We start from the raw sequence: 5,613 nt of genomic DNA on the forward strand, positions 1-5,613 counted from the left end.
AGGGTCAGGGGGCCCCTGTGACCTGCTGCTCCTTACCCACCGTCATCCTGGGCGAGCACAGGTCAGGACACCAGACGCTACCGAGAGTGACATCTCCTGGTGGGCGGCTGGGGACTTTGCCTCTGTCCCCAGGCCTCGGACACCGGATGATCCCTCCCAGAGACAGACAATAACCCCACACCGCCCAAGACTTATTTTAAGCTTTGGATTCTGAAATTTTCCTGCTGCCACCTTCTTTGTGAAGCCAGTTTTTCAACAGAGACAATATTCCAGGGGAGAAAAAATACAACATGGAGTCCATCAAACCCAGCTGACCCATCTGGTCCTCCCAGAGAAATCTGGACTGGGGGGAGAAGAGCCATCCTCAACTGGCAAAATAGTGAAGTTCCCTTGTCCTTATTTTGTGTAAGCAAAACGAATAATCTGATGTTAACTCATCAAGTTATTTTTGATGAGTGCTTGGCTCATAGGAAAACTGATTCTGTTTTATGGAATGACGTGTTCCCTGATTTTAAAATGTAAAATGCAGCCAATTAGGACTGTTAAATTCCACTGTCATAAGTCTGTTCTTTGATAGCAGAAATAAGCAAACCTTTAAAAAAAAAAGAAAAGGAAAGGAAAAAAGAAATAATTCGCTCCTGTTGACCTAGACAAGTGTTTCCTTTTTAAGAAAGCTGTTTTTAGGTATGATTCAGTTTTGTTTGCCTTCGTTTTGATTTTCTGTAGCTTTAAACATGATATCTAGGGCGGAGACATCTTGGTACTTTTCCTGCACGGTCTTCTGGATCGATGTTTGTCATTCCTTTGGACAATTCTCACAGCCGTTATCATTTCAATTATCAATGTTCTTTTCTCCTTTTCTTCTCCTTGTGATATTTTTATGACACAGACACACCACTGCCCGCCCCCAACCCACGCAGGCAGCTGAACGAAGGTCCCTTGTGTAAATTCATGGCGACACAAAAGAGAACACAGACACAATTTACTTTGACCCAAGCTTCAGGACAGCTCCCCGCAACCCCAAGTCTGGGCCTGGTTGCACTTTTCTCCGCAGACTATGTTTTCTGTCTTGCCTGTTAGCAGGTTTTATCTTTTTAAATCTGAAATCCAATTGTGATGACTTGAGTAATAGGAAATGAGATAGTTAGGATCTTAGTGGGAGCTTTTATGTCCCTCTGGCTAGGAACTGGGCTGGGACCCCTGTTTGCTGGGGCCGGGCGATGTCAGAGGCTACAGCTTGCTCCTTGTTTCTCCTCCCCTCCCCTCTCTGTTTGGGTTTCCTGATAAGGCTCTGATAGAGTACTTTCCTCTGGAGGGAAGGCCTTTGTTAGGAGAATGCTTTGGGTGTATTTCCTAATCTCATTTCCCACCCCCTGGGTGTACTTAAAAGTGGTGATTCCCTCCCTTGTGTTTCCTGAGGCCTGAGGATATTTTTCTTTGATCTTTCACAACGTGCTAGACTCCTAGAAGTGGAAAACCATGCAAGTGGGAGGCTCCTCCAAAGAAGTTTCCAGCTTTCCAAGCTGGTTCACACACTCAGCCTCGTGCCATTTATCAAAATCGCCATTAAAGGTTTCCCACCAGTGATTTGGTTCTGATACCCTAGATTCATCTGCTTATCCTGGGTCCTCCATTCTCCAATGGATCTAAGAGAAGCGTTAGGCTGTCCACGTCAGCGTTGCTCCTGGGAGCGGGGCGGTGACCAGGGCCACCTCTGCACATGTGGGAACTGTGATGTTGTTTACACCTTGCAGTTGTGAACTTACTTGTCTTCGTTTGGCTTCCCCTGGTAGCAGACTCTGAGGTCAGGATTCTAAGGCAGGCAGCGATCCTGGGAAGACCAGTAGAGACCTGGTGAGCCTGGGGGAAGCCAGACCGGGAGGGCAGAGAGTCCCCCAAGTTGGGGTATGGATCAGGAATCACTCTTTCCCCCCGGGCTCACCTTTGCCAGAGAACTCTGGGAAACAGTGGGGAACAGGCACCTCAAACCTATTCCACCAGGCGGGACGGGAGCCGGGGTACTGAGACACCTACTTCTCTCAGTCATTGATTATTGGCTCAGATGATCAATGATGATCCAGGACGGGTTGAGCGTGGTTCTTGGCCCAGGAAATGGCAAAGCGGGTGGAATGCGGGCAAAGGAACATCGACAGCAAGGTTGCTCCGTCTCTCAGGTGGAGGAATGACGTCCCCGCGTCCCCCACCCCGAGAACCAGAGGTGGACAGGCCGGAGAGAAGGAGAGGGAGAGGAACAAGTGGGGATCTGGAGAAAGAAGTATTTCCAAGCGTATTTAAAAGCATCCCTCTTTCTCCACCCGACACGAGGCTGGGTACATTCAATTCCCTGGTGTCCGTCAAGGGGAGAGTGGCAGGGCACAGTTAACTGGCAAAATGTGTCCTGTCCTTTACCACCTCTCCCACGGAAAGGTACAGTCTGGTTCCCTCCTCTGCACTGTGCTATGGCCTCTGGGACTCTCCTAAGGAAGAGGATGCTTGGTGATCATGTGACTTCCAGGGCTGGGAAGAAGCTACACTTGTACCCGTGGTGCCCCTCCCCCTCCCCTCCCCCTCCTCCTTCCCCCTCTCCTCCCTCCCCCCTTTCCTTCCTCCTCCTCTCCTCCTCTCCTCCTTCTTGTCTCCCCCCTCCTCCCCCTCCCCTCCCTTCCCCTCCCCTCCCCCACCCCCTCCCGTCCTCCCCCGCCCCTCCTCTCCCCCCTCCCCTCCTCTCCTCACCCCCTCCCCTCCCCCACCCAGCTCCTCCTCCCCCTCCCCTCCCCTCCCCTCCCCCACTCTTCCCCTCCCCCCCCCAGCCTGTGAGAACTCAGCTCCCCTGGAGCCACCGTGCTGGACCCAGCACATTGGAGGGATGGCCCAGGGCTGCAGAGAGAGGCCTGAGGAGTCCCCGCTGTTGGGGACGGCCCAGCCCAGGCCCAGAGACGTGAACCAGCTCCTCTTCCAGATGCTTCCAGCTGCCGGCCCTGGAGTCATCCCAGCCGCCTCCGAGGGGCGGGCGTCAGAGGAGCGAGCCCTTGCACTCTGACCGAGTTGCAGAGTCCGCTGAAGTTCCGAGGAGCCGCGCAGCGGAGCCCAGACAGGCTGTCTCCGCTGCTGCCAGGCTGCGCCCAGGGCCATTAAGCGCGGCTGGTTTGGGGGCAGCTTGTGGTGCAGCCGCGGAAGCCGGGTCAGCTGGGCTCCTGGGGCGGGCTTCCCTCACCTGCCACAGACCCCGGGGCGCTGGAGGGGCAGCACGTCCTCCTGAGCCCGCGGACCAGGACTCTGGATCATGGGGACCCTGCTGCGGCTTCCTCAGCCTCCCCGGGGCCGGGGCTGGCTGCTGACCTTGTCCCACGGAGAAGACACAGAGATCTGAGTGGCGGGGGGGCTTCTTTGGGGGCGCTGTTGGCTTTCCTAACAGAACAGGTCCTCACACAGTGCCCTATCATCATGAGCAAAGGCCAAGTGACTGCAGAGGGGGACCCAGCATCGTCCCATGCTGTCATCCCAACAGCTCGGGAGGCTGAGGCAGGAGGATGGCAAGTTCAAGGCCAGCCTCCGCCACTTAGCGAGGTCCTAAGGTCCTAAGCCACTTAGCAAGACTCGGCCTCAAAATAAATAAATAAGGCTGGGGAGGCGGCTCAGTGACTAAGCGCCCCAGGGCTCCATCCCAAAATAAGACGAAAAACCAAACAACCCCCCCCCCAGGCTTAGCCCTGACCTGCGGGCCACCTGAGTCAACTGCCGTCACAGCCACAGCCGGCATCTAGCCTTCTTGTGAGTCCCGGTGTCTTTGAGCAGCAGAGCCACACCAGTTGGGATGGACCTGTGGCCTCCGCGTAACTGGAGAAAATGTAGATCTGTTTAGGCTTCTGGTCACGGAGCATTTTCAATTTTGCTTTGTAACAGAGCAGACCCGGGGTGGGGGGGCCTCCTGACGGCTGGAATCATCGGAGACCTCAGCTGACTCCGTTCACCGGGCGTTGGTGGGTGGCCTGCCAAGAACCCTGAGTCAGGCTCTGAGGACGTAGCCAGAGACTGGTCACAGGGGCCGAGGATTTGTCCCTTTTGCTGCTGTCCTTGGGACAGAATGACAATGGTTCCTATTTTATTATGTTAGGAAAGGCAGGTTCCACAAACGGGCTTTCTGTAAAGGAAATGGTGATGGTGATGGTGGTGATGATGGTGATGATAGTGATGATAGTGATGATGGTGGTGTTGGTGATGGTGTTGGTGGTGATGGTGGTGGTGATGGTGATGGTGGCTGTGATGGTGGTGATGGTGATGGTGATGGTGGTGATGGTGGTGGTGATGGTGGTGGTGATGGTGGTGATGGTGATGGTGATGGTGTTGGTGGTGATGGTGGTGGTGATGTGATGGTGATGGTGATGGTGATGGTGTTGGTGTTGGTGGTGTTGGTGATGGTGTTGGTGGTGATGGTGGTGGTGATGGTGGTGATGGTGATGGTGATGGTGTTGGTGGTGGTGGTGTTGGTGATGGTGGTGATGGTGATGATGGTGATGGTGATGGTGGTGATGGTGGTGATGGTGGTGGTGGTGGTGGTGATGGTGGTGGTGGTGGTGATGGTGATGGTGATGGTGGTGATGGTGATGGTGGTGATGGTGATGGTGGTGATGGTGATGGTGGTGGTGGTGGTGGTGGTGATGGTGATGGTGATGGTGATGGTGATGGTGGTGATAATGATGGTGATGTGATGGTGATGGTGATGGTGATGGTGATGGTGGTGATGGTGATGGTGATGGTGGTGATGGTGATGGTGATGGTGGTGGTGATGGTGGTGATGGTGATGGTGATGGTGGTGATAATGATGGTGATGTGATGGTGATGGTGATGGTGATGGTGATGGTGGTGATGGTGATGGTGATGGTGGTGATGGTGATGGTGATGGTGGTGGTGATGGTGGTGGTGGTGTTGGTGATGGTGGTGATGGTGATGATGGTGATGGTGATGGTGGTGATGGTGGTGATGGTGGTGGTGGTGGTGGTGATGGTGGTGGTGGTGGTGATGGTGATGGTGATGGTGGTGATGGTGATGGTGGTGGTGGTGATGGTGGTGATGGTGGTGGTGATGGTGATGGTGATGGTGATGGTGATGGTGATGGTGGTGGTGATGGTGATGGTGATGGTGATGGTGATGGTGATGGCGGTGATGGTGATGGTGATGGTGGTGATGGTGATGGTGATGGTGGTGGTGATGGTGGTGATGGTGATGGTGATGGTGGTGATAATGATGGTGATGGTGATGGTGATGGTGATGGTGGTGGTGATGGTGGCGATGTGCTAGGACCTGATGTGCTGCAGCACTACTATGTGCCTGGTCTGTCGCAGGCTCTTGCCATGTATCAATCCATCTCCATTTTGCACATGAGAACCCAGGGGATCTGGTTCATCCCCCACAGCTGGGCACTGTTGAGTGGGCACAATTTCTCGCTGGAACCTGACAGATTCTGGGGGTCCCCTTCGCTTGCTGCAATGGGCAAGATCCCCCCCAAGAGCAGTGCACCGCAGGCCTAGTGGTTCCGGCTGAAGGGCAGCGGACACCTGCCTGCTTACGTCACTGACTTCCAGGAGACAGACGGGGGGACGTTCATGAATTACG

The 5,613-nt window shown here is 54.4% G+C and overlaps 1 long non-coding RNA gene across 2 annotated transcripts; it reads right to left on the reverse strand.

The window, feature by feature from the left end:
• Positions 1-967: 967 nt before the first annotated feature.
• LOC144367515 (uncharacterized) lies at positions 968-4,003 on the reverse strand. Of its 2 annotated transcripts, XR_013426975.1 has the most exons (4): positions 3,215-4,003; positions 1,943-2,263; positions 1,767-1,831; positions 968-1,100 (listed from the first exon to the last, which is right to left on the reverse strand). It is a non-coding gene; the product is annotated as an uncharacterized LOC144367515 (long non-coding RNA). The 2 variants fall into 2 exon arrangements; XR_013426974.1 differs by lacking the exon at positions 3,215-4,003 and having other exon boundaries at positions 1,943-2,554.
• Between the last annotated feature and the right edge of the window lie 1,610 nt (positions 4,004-5,613).

Source organism: Ictidomys tridecemlineatus, chromosome 10 (assembly GCF_052094955.1).
Source record: "Ictidomys tridecemlineatus isolate mIctTri1 chromosome 10, mIctTri1.hap1, whole genome shotgun sequence".
NCBI lineage: Eukaryota > Metazoa > Chordata > Mammalia > Rodentia > Sciuridae > Ictidomys > Ictidomys tridecemlineatus.